This window comes from Xenopus tropicalis, chromosome 4 (genome assembly GCF_000004195.4).
Source record: "Xenopus tropicalis strain Nigerian chromosome 4, UCB_Xtro_10.0, whole genome shotgun sequence".
NCBI classification, from domain to species: domain Eukaryota; kingdom Metazoa; phylum Chordata; class Amphibia; order Anura; family Pipidae; genus Xenopus; species Xenopus tropicalis.
In genome coordinates this window covers 60,155,822-60,170,537 of record NC_030680.2, presented here as the reverse complement: position 1 = coordinate 60,170,537, position 14,716 = coordinate 60,155,822, and the positions used below count along the sequence as shown (strand labels likewise).

The 14,716-nt window shown below is 38.7% G+C and overlaps 1 protein-coding gene across 4 annotated transcripts in view; it reads left to right on the top strand.

The window, feature by feature from the left end:
* The window catches only part of pmfbp1 (polyamine modulated factor 1 binding protein 1), an 82,105-nt gene that overhangs the window by 27,746 nt on the left and 39,643 nt on the right, over window positions 1-14,716 (top strand). The window lies entirely within an intron of this gene.

Below are 14,716 nucleotides of genomic sequence, written 5' to 3'. Positions count from 1 at the left end.
ATACATACAGGGAAACTATCAGCAGACTGGAAAAGTATACTAACCTATTAGTACCTTTTTAGTAGTACAAAAAGATTATTGATAGTCCAAAGGAGCATACAATCTACCATGTAGTAAAAAAATAAACAACTGTACTCCTTCCTAGGTAGCTGAGAGATTTACATGTATTGCCATAATTATCGTAGTAGAAAATGGCCTAGTTAATAGGGAAATTCATGTTTATATGAGCTGTTACAATACTGCCTTTGTGTCTTTTTCTTTTCACATTTTTTTGTTGCTTTGCTCTGTGGTTGCAGGGTCAATGCCCCTGGCAAACTGAGCAGATTGATTTAGAAGTAAGGTTATATTTGATTTATTTAATTGCTTTTTCTTTATGTTAAGTGCCTCACCCACCCATTTTTCATTATGACATTCAAATGTACTCCTAGTTTCTAGGGTCAGTGAGTTTAGCAACAAGATTGTCCAAATGGCAAACTGGAGAGCTGCAGAAAAAGATGAAATAATTCACAAATCATAAAAATGGAGGACCATTTGCAAACCTTAAAACAACATTTTCTACATTCAGTTGTATAAAGCACTTCTACTTTACTTGCACCATTGCCTAGATGAAAATTTGGAAAGGGCACTAATTGATGGATATCTGGGTAATAATGTCTTCCAAAGACATAGGACATTTGGTAAGAACTTAGTTCCTGGCTGGCATGTAGAATCTGCTTATCTGCCAATTCCACTGCATAAACTTTGATCCTGGGATTGTATGGATTGTTAATGCCATGATTTAGGAGGAAGGGTCAACCTGGGGAAAGGTTGGTGGAGCTGTATGGAGCATGGCTATAATCAATGGTGTGGCTATGATTTTAAACAGAATCTATAACTGTCCTATTTGTAATACAGGTATAGGATCTATTATCCAGAATGCTTGGGACTGGATGAGGGATCTTTTTGTAATTTGGGTCACCATACCTACTAAAAACAATTAAACATTATACCCAATAGGATTGTTTTGCCACCAATATGGATTCATACAGCATAGTTGGGCTCAAGAACAAGGTACTGTTTAATTATTACAGAGAAAAAGGAAGTCATTTTTAAACAAATTTGAATTATGTACTTAAAATTGACTCTATAGGAGATTCTGTAATTCAGTGCTTTTTGGGTAAGGGCTTCAATACCTGCTAATATAAATCTTGTAAAGCCAAATAGTAATGTTTGCTAATCTCATATTTAGAGGTACATATCTTTTTATCAAATCTTAATGTTTAAGATACAACAGCCTTCTAATTCTTTATACTAGGCCTTTATAGGGGTTTTTCACCTTTTGAATGAGTGTTTAGGATTATGTAAAGAGTGCTATTCTAAGACCATTTGCAATTGGCCTTCATATTTTATTATTTATGTTTTTTTAATTATTAAGCTTTTTAGTTTGGAATTTAAACAGTTATCTGGTTGTTAGGGTCCAATTTAATCTAGCAACCAGGCAGTGGTTTGAAAGCGAGGCAGGAATAGAAATAGAGGGTGCCTTAATAGAAAGATAGGTACTAAAGAGTAACAATAAAAATAAAATTGTAGCTTCACAGATGAATCGTTTTTTTTTACTTCAGGGTTCAGTGACCCCTTTTGAAAGCTGGAAAGAGGCAAATCATTTAAAAACTGAAATGAAAAATAAAAAATTAAGACCAATTGAAAAGTTTCTAAGAATATAGGCCTTTCTATAGCATACTAAATGTTAACCTGAAGGTGAATCGCCCCTTTAACTTTTTTCTCCATATTCATTTTATTATGGACAACATGGTTAAAAAAAGACCTGCCGCTAGTTAAAGTGTTAGATTGGTTACATTGTTGTTGGGTGCTTAGCTGACCCCTTCTTGCCCCGCTGCTTTTGGAAACCCTGTACTTTATGCAAACTCCAAGGCTCTTGTGTGTAGCTTATGGAGAGCAGGGAAATGGAGTGCAGACAATGTGAGTGACCAGTTTGCCTTTTGGAACTTCATCACACACTCTTGGCTATAAGTGAGTGGCACAGCAAGCTTTTTAGCATTAATCTACATGCAGGTATAACTAGCAATCCAGCATTCGATCACCTGTACAAAAGCCTCAGAATAAGTATATCCAATCTCATTCCCCCATACTCCGAACAGCTCAGAAAGCATAGCATTTATTTTAAAACAAACCTACAAAATATCCAAACATTTTACTCATATACTGCCTCCACCTGTACCTCTAGCTCAGTAGTTTAATCTTAAATGATAATGATAGATGTAGAAATTAGAACCCAATAAGAAAATCCAATTTGGTCAGGACGTTAAAAAATCCCTTAATAAACTCACTGTGAAATCCATGATTTAATACAGGAGCAAATAGCTACTATTATGTGTTATTAGCAAATCAGAACTCAGAGCTCGTCTGTACCACTGCATTTGAGCCACTAGCCCAGCCTCTGCTGTCTGTATTGATTTGTGGAACTGTGTCATAACGACACTGGAAGCAATGAATAGGAGATAGGGCTTTGATAGGAATGAGCGGGGGTGCACGGGGGCTTTGCAACTTTTCTATCTCGTCTGCCTGATTAGATTTTTTTTTATCCTTCTTAAGAGCTTTCACTTTCTAATAAAAATGGTAAATCAGCAGCAACAGCTATGTGTTTTGTGTAGCGACAGCTCCAGGTTTGCTGTGAATATTCTGCATTATAGCATATATGCATGAAGAGGTATCTAGTTGAGAGTATCTTGGGTGTGTACAGTACAGCTAAATGTGCGCCGTGATGACTAGCTAAGTATGTGATATATGATGTAGGATTTTCACCTGTGTAGCCCCTTATGCGATTTTCTGTTTTCCTTGTACTTGATCCTAACTAAAATATAATTAACTCTTATTGGAGAAAAAACAATCCTATTGGGTTTCTTTAAAGGGCACCTATCACCCCCATATTGTTTCCCCCACCTGAGGTGCTGGCTAATAGAGACTGCCCTCCGGTTGGAGGATACTATATTTTTTCTTGAAAAGAAATAGCCGCTGCCAGTGTCAGTAGGCAGCTCCTGGTGTGGGCAGCCATGTTGTAACACACACACGCGCATATTGAACGAGTGCCACAACTCACTCATTATATGCACGTGCGTGACATAGCAGGGTGAGTTGTATACACCGCTCCTACGTCAGGTGCAAGTTTCCTCGTGAGGCAGCTTCGGAAAACCGAAGCGACACATATGCCATCCCATTGGCAATTCACATTCTTGCGAGTGGGAAGGCATTTCCCGGGGTAGCGAAGATTTATCGCAGGTGACTAATCTCCCTGTGTGCCACCAGCCTAATGGCACATTGGTGGTTTTCCTTTGAGGGTGTTTTTTTGCTGCCAGAGAAATATTAACCTATGTTTTTAGGCCAAAATCAGCCTCCAGGCATGGTACAAGGTGGTTGCCATTCATGTCAGATGCTGGTTGGAATCGATACTAAACAGATCACACTGGTCAAGCTGAACACAAGGTCACATACAGGTATTATAATCTATGTTTAGCCAAACCAGACCCCTCACGTGTAACGGATTATGATACCTGTATGATACCAGTTCAGATGGACCAGTGTGATCTGTTTATTATATTTTATTATATTTTAGTGTATACAAACTAAATATCACTGTTGTGATTGAGAAAGAAAAAATTAGGAGCTGCACTTTTTTAGATAAGCAATATCATACACCTTGGTGTAGATGTAATATAATTTAATTATCACATGGAATTGCTTAAGATTCCCTGTTTAGCACAAGAAACAAATCATTTTCATAGGCAAAAAGTATGTTTAGCACAAGCCCTAATTATTGAACTCATGTTGAATAAGGGGTATGCTGCGCCTTTAATGACTATTCATTTTACTTGGTGCATAGGCGGATTTTCAGTAAGGCTAGGGGAGGCTAAGCCTCCCCAAACCTGCTTGGCACCTTAAAAAAAACAAAACAAAAAAAACCTCACTCCCTTTCTGCACTGTCCTGCAACTCTTCTGTTCCGACAAGCTCCGGTTCTGCTGTGCTCCGACTGGATCTTTCTTCTTGTGGATTCTCCAATCAGAGCACAGCTTTCTTGACAGACCATAAAACTGACCAATCAAAGCACAGATGCACACAGTGAGCGGGAGATTTTGCAAACTGAAGGCAGTGCAGAAATGAAGTGGGGCTAATGTTGTGTATTGGTGCCAGTGTTATAGTGCCAGGACCTGAATATCTGCCATCTGTACCCACTGTTTCTCATGGCATGTAATGTGCTGGTTTTGTAAATACAGACTGCGTCTCACTGTATATAATGTGCCTGGGATGTCAGTACCCACTGCCTCTCTCTCTCTCTCTATAAAACTAACTTAAACACATCTAAAGGGGAGGTTCACTTTTCAGTTAACTTTTAGTAGGTTATAGAATGGCCTGTTCCTAGCAACTTTGCAATTGGTCTTCCTAATTAATTTTTTTATAGTTCTTGAATAATTTGACTTTCTCTTCTGCCTCTTTCCAGCTTTCAAATTGGGGTCACTGACCCGGCAACCAAAAAGTATTTCATTATTATTGTAATTTTCTATTACTTATTTTTCCATGCAGGCCCCTTAACTATTCATATTCCCATCTCTTGTTTAAACCACTACCTGGTTGCTAGGAAAAATAAGACCCTAGCAACCAGATAGCTGCTGAAATACCAGATGGAAAGCTGCTGGAAAAAAAGATAAATAATTGAAAAACCATTAAAAACAAAAGAGGACCAACTGCAAATTGTCTAAAAATATCAATGTCTACCTTATATTAAAAGGGAATTTAAAGGTGACCTACCCCTTTAAGCTAACTGATCCCAAACACAAATGGATGGAGAACCCCTCACAGAAGTGCACGTATGAATACTTTTACATGCTAAGCATTTTAGGGTAAAAAAGCTCTCACACCCACACTTTTGCGCAGTATCCCTGGGAGTCAGTGGGAACCACAAGAGGTAGTTGGGAGGTTCATTTTTTACACCAGCAGCAAATCCACTAAGTCTCACATTAGCTGTAGGTCAGTCTCTGGATGGCCCATCTTTAGCCTCCCCAAACAAAAAAGTCACCCTCCGCCTATGACTTGGTGTATATATAATGTATACTTTGAGTACATCTTTGAGATCAGGTACTTGCAGGTAAATCAGCAGTAAGGAAGATGGGGGGCTACGTTGGGGGAATTTTTGACACAGAACCTAAGGTATAGCATTTTTTTTACTTCTTTGTTGAGCTGAAAATAACTTCAGTATGTATAGAGTTAATTGGAAACTTAACAGGGCTCATCCACAATGCCCCATGCAGTGTTCAGAGTGCACAAGGGCCACAATTTTGCACTTTCCCCACTGCTTGGGGCATTAAGCAAATAGCAGCAGGCCATTTGCTGTTTAAAATTGGGCACTGTTCTTATTGATTGCTCTAAGGCAGACGGTAAATAAAGAGCTTAAGTGCACCTCCTGAGGCTGCATACGCTGTTTAACTATTTAAAAATAGTGTGTAGTTTGAGATTCAATGCTTTTGCTGATATTGGTCGTGTTGTACACCCACCATATATGCACCGAATATTGCATGAAACCTCACTTTATACATTAATATGGGTGTGTGTATGGGCATCTTTAGCTTAACTTATCTTAGCTTTATTTGTTATTGTGCACAACCTAATAGTGAGTAAATAAATATCTTCAGGGTTTAGCCGTTGTCGGGGTGAATTAAACCTAAATGCTGTGGGTAACAGTGACCCCTCTCTGGTTACTGGGAGGTGGTTGTTGGTCACAGTCCAAGACAGGAATGAAAGCCCTTCATTTAACATATCAACAGGAAACACAGTTCCTTCGTAGATCTTCATGAGTTTTGAAGGCCACTGACTATTCTTTTGTTTTCATCTCTCATCTCCATGGTGAAACATGTCTTTTCATCTTTTTGTCTCTAAGCTTCCATGACAATCAAACAAAGCCTGTAATCTTCTTCATCAGCCCTGTTAACTAAGATGCTTAAAAAAATGGCCACAAGCAATCATCTTCATGTGCTGCTCACTGATGCAAACTGTCCTGCAGATTTTCTTTAAAAAACCCTGACTTTGACAAATGCATCCCCTAAACTAATGACTTGTGACTTCTATCAGTATACATTATGGGCATTAAGGTGACCAGTGGGGTGGAAAAGATAAGGGGTAATATGTAAATAGGGAAATAGTATGGTAATGATTATACAGGGATGCACACATTTCTTGTGACTATCACAGTGCTATCTTGCCTGGCAAAATATTTTGATGCTAAGCATAAAGTACTAGGGTGCCCTGGTAGCATTTCCAAACTGCGCACTGCGCTGGATACCTGTCAATGTTTTTGTCTTGGCCTATGACTATACATAATGTAAATTATTATATACATTTCCAAACCCTCTTCATAGATATTCACAAATGTGAATGGTGTAATAATCCAAATATAAATCTCATTTATTTTGGGTTGCCTTCCTACAAAACATAACCACATACTTGATGCAGGTTTGAATTTAGGATTTTATTCAATCTTTATTCCCCCTTTGGAGCAGGTGGTATACATTACAACATTGTCATTGCTCTGTATGCGAACCTCTTTATGATTGTATGTAATAATCAAATAGCACATGAGCTATACTGTATCATTGGTCTGACTGTACAAGTCAGAATACATCTAATCTTGCAATCAGAATCCACATCCATAGGAGTTAGTAGGTTTGATTTCTAGCTACAGTTGTAAAGAGTCTGATCCAGTTTTCTCCTGAGCAGTCATTTTGATTGCATTTGCATGGAAAATATAAATATGAATGAGGCCTTTTTGCTTGGATTGCAGTATCATGGCAAATAAACGCCCTTTAAGATTTCCATTTCCTACCCTTATTAGCATTTCTTTGATCACTCAGTGAAACTCAGCATTATATAAAATGGATTCACTAGTCGGATAAGAAAGTTACTAGTCCACATATTAAGTACATCAAAGGCAAAAAAATTAATTTTGCACCCTGTTAGACTATTAGAATATTGAAAACTTCCAGCCTTTACAAGTATTGGTTTAACCCATTTGTCATTGTCAGCACTTTTCTTTATACTAGAAATAATCTATTATATGGGTATATATATATATATATATATATATATATATATATATATATATATATATATATATATATATATATAAATATACACACACACACACACATATACACACCGATTAAAGAAACTGCATGAACAAAACTACTGCCCATATGTGGGTGCAGTTATGGATGTGTAACACCACAGGGATGTTGGGTATAATCACAATGTAGTATGATTGTACGCAACCTCCCTGGGCTGCCTAAAGCAGCATATTATTCCAGTTACAAGCTGACATGGCATCTGTGAAGCTAGTAATTGGTTCTTCAAATTTAAATAAATATTAATATCACGAAGCAGGCAGGAGATGTGTTCATGCAGCTCTCACATTTATAGTGACTCCACTTAGAAGAGCAGTGTTCAAAACTGCTGATAATTTCCTATTAACGGTCTTATCCATTTCCTTCTCCTATAGACTGTTCACTCTTTTAGCCTCGGTGACACAGTGCTCTTCTGGTTCACATCCAACCCTTTTTATTAGCTCATTTGATCAACTTGGCAGGGATATGTAGTCTGAAGTAGAGTTGTCAGAATGTTTAGGTCAGCGAGCGTGAAGGTGCTCAAAAAAGGTTCTGTTCCTCTGGTTTGTAATCATTTTCTCAATAAACTATTGCATTCTGACTAGGATCTAAACGAGATCACACAGCAGTGCTTGGATTACAAAGCATGCAGTGGGATATATAGAAATTGCAGAGAGTAGCCATACTTTGATAGCCAAGCTAGCACTGTTAACTTTATTAGTTAGCCCATAAAGCAGGAATACTCCTTACAATTTCCACAGACACAATTCCTTCCTTGTAATTGAACCTTTACAAGTATAACTTCAAATAGAAAAAACCAAAAGGAATATTTCATCATATAAAAAAGAAACTGTTTTTATGATATCATTAACCATTTAGTACTGATTTAAATCTGCTGTGATTTAAAAGTCTGAAAGAAATCTCAGTAGCCTAAAGTAGAAGTAGTAGAAGAACTAAACCCTAAAACCGAATATGGCTAGAAATGCCGCAATTTATATTGTGAACTTACTACACTGGCCTAAAGGTTCAGCATCTCTAAATAAATTCTTCAGTGGGGCTCATAAGGTCTCAAAAAACCATCACTGTTATTTTTTACTCATAAGGCCTCATTCATTTGAAGAATGGCAGTATAACTGAGCCCAAGCAAAAATTTCACTGTTTAGTTGTGATCCACCACCACAAATTTGTTTATCGAGATGTTGCCTCAACTCCTTAACTCCCAATGTCAAAGAAGGAGCCTTTATTTGTTATTTTCTTGTTAACATATATGGGTTGGGACCAACTATAATTTTGGTTTGGTACAACTGACAGTGCCAATTTTGGAGGATTTAGGGCTTTTTACAATTGGTGCAAAATTGACACACAAATGCCTAATACAAGGCACCTACTTGTACTTATCTATACAAGCACTGTGCACCAGTTGCTGATGGTTGCACATACTTTCATGAATGAGGTACAAGGTGCAGATTGATCTTACTGCATGTAGCAAACAATGAGTGCAGATCTCACTTTGTTTTTTGTGCCTATATCACATGCACTTAAAGGTCTTTTTAGGTGCACAATCATGACCTGTCTGACACCCCAGGAAGTTGCTTACAAATTGTTACAAAATGTTTTGTATAAACCAGGCCTTTAAATGACGCATGCTGACATAACTGGTGACCACAAACCACATGGTGGTCGCATTGAACATATATATCCCTTCAGATACTGCTCATACAGCTGCCAGTGATTGCAGCCAAGTACATGAAACACAGGATTCAAGAAATGAGCCCCTGAATCAACCCACTGTAAAGATTTAGAAAGCATTTTTAATTCCTACAACAGCCAGACAGCTGTTCAGAATAGATGATCTGTATTCTAGCACACCTATAAAATAAGGACAGTGAACCCAGAATGCTGATCATTTAAGTGGCCCAGCAAGCCAAAAGTGGAGATTATTTTGTGGTCTTTCCTAAAGCCATTGCAGAGCATGTAGGTTAAATGGCCAATGGGGTAGGGCAACAAATCATCAGAAACAAGCTCACTTAAATCAACTGCTTGTAAGAATGTTTACTTACCTTGCAAGCAGCCGGACTGAGATGGCAGGGACCCACCAGAAAACCTTGGACCATGGGTCAAAACTCTTTATTATCCTGGTCTCCATCCATCAAGCTTCCTTGTCCCAATTGAGAATGACCACGAAATAGGCTAAATTGTTCAAAGCAAGAGGGCCCACTGAGTTTTCCTGGTATCCTGGTGGGCCAGTCCGACACTGCTTGCAAGATAAAGGCTACAATTTGTGAGGCTGATTTAGTAACTACCTGAATGTTGAGTAAAGAAATACCAGTCCTGTTAGATTTGAAAGGGCAGTGTACCCCTTTTCAAACATGTGCTAAACATACTTATATATACTGTATATAGTTTGTCTTCATAATTTATTCTTTATAATTTTCAAGTTATCTGCCATCCTCTTCTACCTCTTTTTAGCTTTCAAATGGGGGTCACTGACCTCAGCAGGCAAAAATTATTACACTGTGAGGGTACAATGTTATTGTTATTGTTACTATTATTACTTATCTACCAATTCTACTCAAGGCTGTACCAATTACCAGTCTTATTTCAAAGCCTAACAAGGGTGTTAGAAAAATATGGAGTTATAAAATGAAAAGAATCGGTGAAATTAATCTATTGTGTTCAGGTTGAGAAAAGTTGTGTATATTGCCCCTTAACAAGAAATGGAAAAAATGAGCTTTTTATAATTGTCAATTGCTAATTTTAATGCCACACTTGCTTGTTTTGTGTGCTTAACAATTTGTTGGGTAGTTTCAGATCAGAACTCTTCCGACCAATTAATACATACAGTTACATTTTTTATTATTAATATTGTTGCCTGTTATTTATATAGAGCATTTACACCATACTTTCTGTTGTATATTTATCCGCCTCGGCCCCAGTGGCCCCTTAGGTTGTAAGATCCTGGCCCCAGTGGGGCTGGGAGCTTACAACCTAAGGTCCCTATAACATTCACACACTACAGTCCGTTTTATATGGAGCCAATTAGCATGTCTGTTTTTGGAATGTGGGAGGAAACCCACACAGGCACGAGGAGGCATGGGGAGCCATGGGGTGCATTGGTTGGAGTTAACCTCAGGACCCAGCAAGGCAAAAGTACTTAGCACTGAGACATAAATCTGTCCTTAAGCTGACTGTACCATACAGAAAGTATCTAGCGATGTACATTCACAGGCATTTTTATGTTTCAGATTAATGTTTGTTTACCATAGAGCAGTGCTGTCCAACTTCTGTGGCACCGAGGGCCGGAATTTTTCCGGTCTCTGTGGTGGAAGGCCGATAATGGAAGCTAGTTTTGACCACTCCCCCTTTTAAAACCACACCCACTTGAAACCACACCCATGTTATCGCATGACCATAGCCATAATAATGGTGGTAGTACAGCAAAAACCTGCCATACTCTGCCTTCCCTACCCTGCCTGTGTGTGCCATACTCTGCCTTCCCTACCCTGCCCGTGTGTGCCATACTCTGCCTTCCCTACCCTGCCTGTGTGTGCCATACTTTCCCTACCCTGCCTGTGTGTGCCATACTCTGCCTTCCCTACCCGCCTGTGTGTGTGTGCCATACTCTGCCATCCCTACCCTGCCTGTGTGTGTGTGCGATACTCTGCCTTCCCTACCCTGCCTGTGTGTATGGCACACACAGGCAGCATAGGGCAGGCAGAGTATGGCACACACAGGCAGCCTACAGTGACACAATGCTGGCACTGCTCCTACAGTTTGCACAATAACTATATATTAAAAAACTTTTTAATTGCAGTACCACCTCAGTATATGTTCTTTTTATAGTGTGCAGGGTTTATTTTTGGGTTTCTACTGCTCCTACAGTCTGAGGTGTGAACAGGGGAACAATGTGGGTGATTACAGCCTGAGCCTGAGGTGTGAACACTGCAGGGGGTGAACAATGAAGGGATTAAAAGGTGTGAACAACATTTTTAACAATACAGGGGGTTTACAGCCTGAATCGGAAGTGTTAACTATGCAGGGGGCCAGTTAATCTCAGTACTGATACCATTTAAAGCTTCCACAAAGGTAAGCCATCAAAGCAGCCAGACAGGTGGGGGACGCACAGAGCGGGGTCGCGGGTCGCCAGTTAGACAGCACTGCCATAGAGCATGGTCAAAACATGCCCAAACTGCCCATTATGACCCTGGGTTGTCCACATTTCATGAATGTGGGACCTAATGTGGGTTAGTAAGCTAAGTAAGCTGAAAGCCGTTCATACACTAACTCAGTGATCCCCCAACCTTTTTATACTTGTGAACCACACTCAGATGTAAAAAGTTTTGGTGAGCGACTCACGAATAAAAACATTCTTTGGGGATGCCAAATAAGGGCTGTGATTGGTTATTTGGTAGCGCCGTGTGGGCTGCTAGTCTGCAGGAGGCTCTGCTCAAAATAAAACTGTATCTCTGTGCTTCCAAAACTTGCCTCAATGCCAGAGATTTAAAAATGGGCACCTGATTTGAGGCCACTTGGAGCAACATCAGAGGGGGTGGTGATCACTGCACTAAGTGACTAAGTGTGGTCCTCATTTTGCTTTGGGATATCCTAGGCTACACAAAAAATATCTTGCTGATTTTAGGCCAGATATTGATTGGGAAGGGTGCCAGGAAGCCCTGATACCCAAGCCAAAAAGCTGCTGATTGCCAGCTGCTGTTTTTCTCTGTGTATGGCATTAAGGTTTCCCCCTCTTTTCTGGCAATATGGAAAAGAGGTGGACTTTTTCTAAAATGTGTTCTAGTGTGCCTTGGCTGATTTTTTTCACTTTATTTTCAGTTTATTTTGAATCCATAACTTCATCATCATCGTTGAAAATGTCCTCTTGTGTAATAATAAAATAAGTTTATAGCAAGTGCATATTTTCAGGACAGTCTGGCTGAATGATGATGATGTTTCTACGTGAAAAAATGCAGAACCCTTCATAGTAAAATCAACACTAAACTTGGTTATTTCTAAAGGGTGCATAATACTGATTGAACTGCAGAGGGTGCTGGTGTTCAGGCTGAGTTTCATATTGCAGGTGCTGGGCCTGCATGGGCACAACATGTGCTTAATTCTTACAGGTGCAGTACTGAATAATACTAAGGAATCTATTGAAGAATTCTATCTAGACAGAAAAATATATCCTCTTAAATAATTTTTCTTCATACATTTTTTGTAGTCTCAGTTGCCGAAATGATTTCTGAAGGCAAATTGCTACTAGCTGGCGCATGAGGTAAAACATTGGGAATACTGCTCCATGCCCACAATTCACACCTTGACAGATGATTACCATTTGGTTCTATTTTTAAGCATCTTTTCTAATTAACTACTGTTTATAGAATTTTGGGGCAATTCCATTGATGAAATTCCCAGAGAGAACAAATATGGTGATTGGGTTTAGGTGCTTTAGATAACTGAGAAAGCAAATCCACTGAAATAACAGGAGAAAATGAACAAAGTAATAAGTTAGTGGGAAATCAAAAGAGAAGCAAAAATGTAATTAAAAGGGATCTAAATTCCAAAAAATAAATTTATGTAAACTTACCCAGAAACTGATGCAATGCACCTGTTTTTCTGAATTTCAGTTTGTCAATAGAGTTATTGTGCAAATAAAGTTGTGTTCATTGTCATTTTGCACTAGTTTCATAAATAAGCATTACTGTGTTTTAAGTATTTGTGTCTATAGCTGGTGCTTCAGAAAGTTCTCCAGTCACCGAATGTATGTTCTGCAGCTACAATGTTAGCTTGCCTCTTTATATGAAGTAAACAAGCAATTTTGAATTAATTTAACATTAAAGAGAAAGATGTGTAATGAAAATAAAGAAGAGTAGAGACCAAAGCCCTATATATGCCCATTAATAAAACATGAGCCATATTTTAACCCCTTACTTAGGTTAGAACATAAATAATTATTGCCCCATCCCATCATCCCTGGCTCTCTCAGATTGCTGTCCTGACTCTTTAAGTCTTCCTTTTTTGTTTAAAAAATGACCCCACAAGGCCTTGAAATAACAAAGGGAAGTTGAGAGCATAACCCACCCAGTACAATGGGTGCCCTCTTTTTTGTTTTGTTTTGGTTTTTTGCTCTTTTTGCCTACCTGTTGCTAACTTTTAATGGTGAAATGTTCCATTTACTTCTGTAAAATATTCCTTTGATAAATATAAAAACAGCTATTCTTACCAGATTCTTTCATTTTTAGCATGATAAATATGACTTAGTGTGTCAAGACTTCATTAAATTTTTCCAGATTTTACACTACTTTTTTCTGGTCCCCTGAAAAACTAAAAATGGGGGTTCTAGTGTATTCCTTATTTAATGCTTTTAGCATCTTTTTATAGTGAAAATGCCTTTACAAATGCAGAACTTGTTGTTTGCACTGGTACAATCCCTGCAGTTAATTGTCCCTAACCTGCAATTTGTGCCACAGTCAGATAATATCTAACATGATTATGCCGTGTTATTGTTTTATTTTGTTTTATTTTTGATCTCTCGTTTGCCTGAATAAATCACTAAACAAATGCTTCCACCTTTGCTTATGAAACATCAATAGATACGCAAGATAGTGCAGTTGCAATCAATGAAGTTGTGTTGCCCTATTTACTCCTGCCGATTCACAGTATTTGTTTTCTCCTTACTAATCTATATCCTCTCCCAAACAATATTTAAAGCTTATGCCACTCTTTGCAATTCTTTGCTGTACAAATCACTCTTTAAGGATTTTCATTGAAAGCATAGACAAGATACAGTAAGCCACTGTGTTCAGCCGGAATGCAGGGTAGGCCTTGCAGAGTAACATTTGCATATATTGTCATAGTGTGAAACCATGTCCTTTTTAACACTGCAAACAGTAGTCGTCAATTTTACTTCTGAGCATGAAATGCTGCAAAGAAATATGCACTACTTTAGAGTTTTGTGCTAAGCATTGTTTTCCTGTTTTTGTTGTACCTGTGCCACAAGCACATTTTCTCGATGGGTATGCACTCCAGACACGGGTGAAGGTGGTTAAGAAATAATTTTATTCGCAATTATCCTGACGCGTAGTCATAGGACATGTGACTACGTTTTGAAAGACACAAAACGTGTCAGGATAATTGTGAATAAAATTAGTTCTTAACCACCTTCAACCGTGTCTGGAGTGCGTAGCCATCGAGAAATTGTGCTTGTAACTGCTGGGTCTCCCTTTGCTATGGGTCTGGGGCGCTGCACCCAGACCACCGGATCAGTGGGGTGAGTGTCCATGAAAAACTGTGATTCACTTGATATTGTAATGAAGAAATAGTCGTGAAAAAATTATTTTCCCTGAGTGTAGGGTCCAGGGCAAGGCACCTGGACCAACTCTGTGAAGGGGTGAGTGAATGCAAATTGAGACTGGCTGTTTTAAATTGTAAATTAGGCTTAATGTGCTGGCTTAGAGCAAGTTTTGGTATTATTGTATTTAACTGTGGTACCTGTGCCACCCAACTCTGCCAGGCTTAGGGTGGGGCAGCACAAGACCCAAACCCGCCACTCATTTTAGTAAAATCTTTTAGT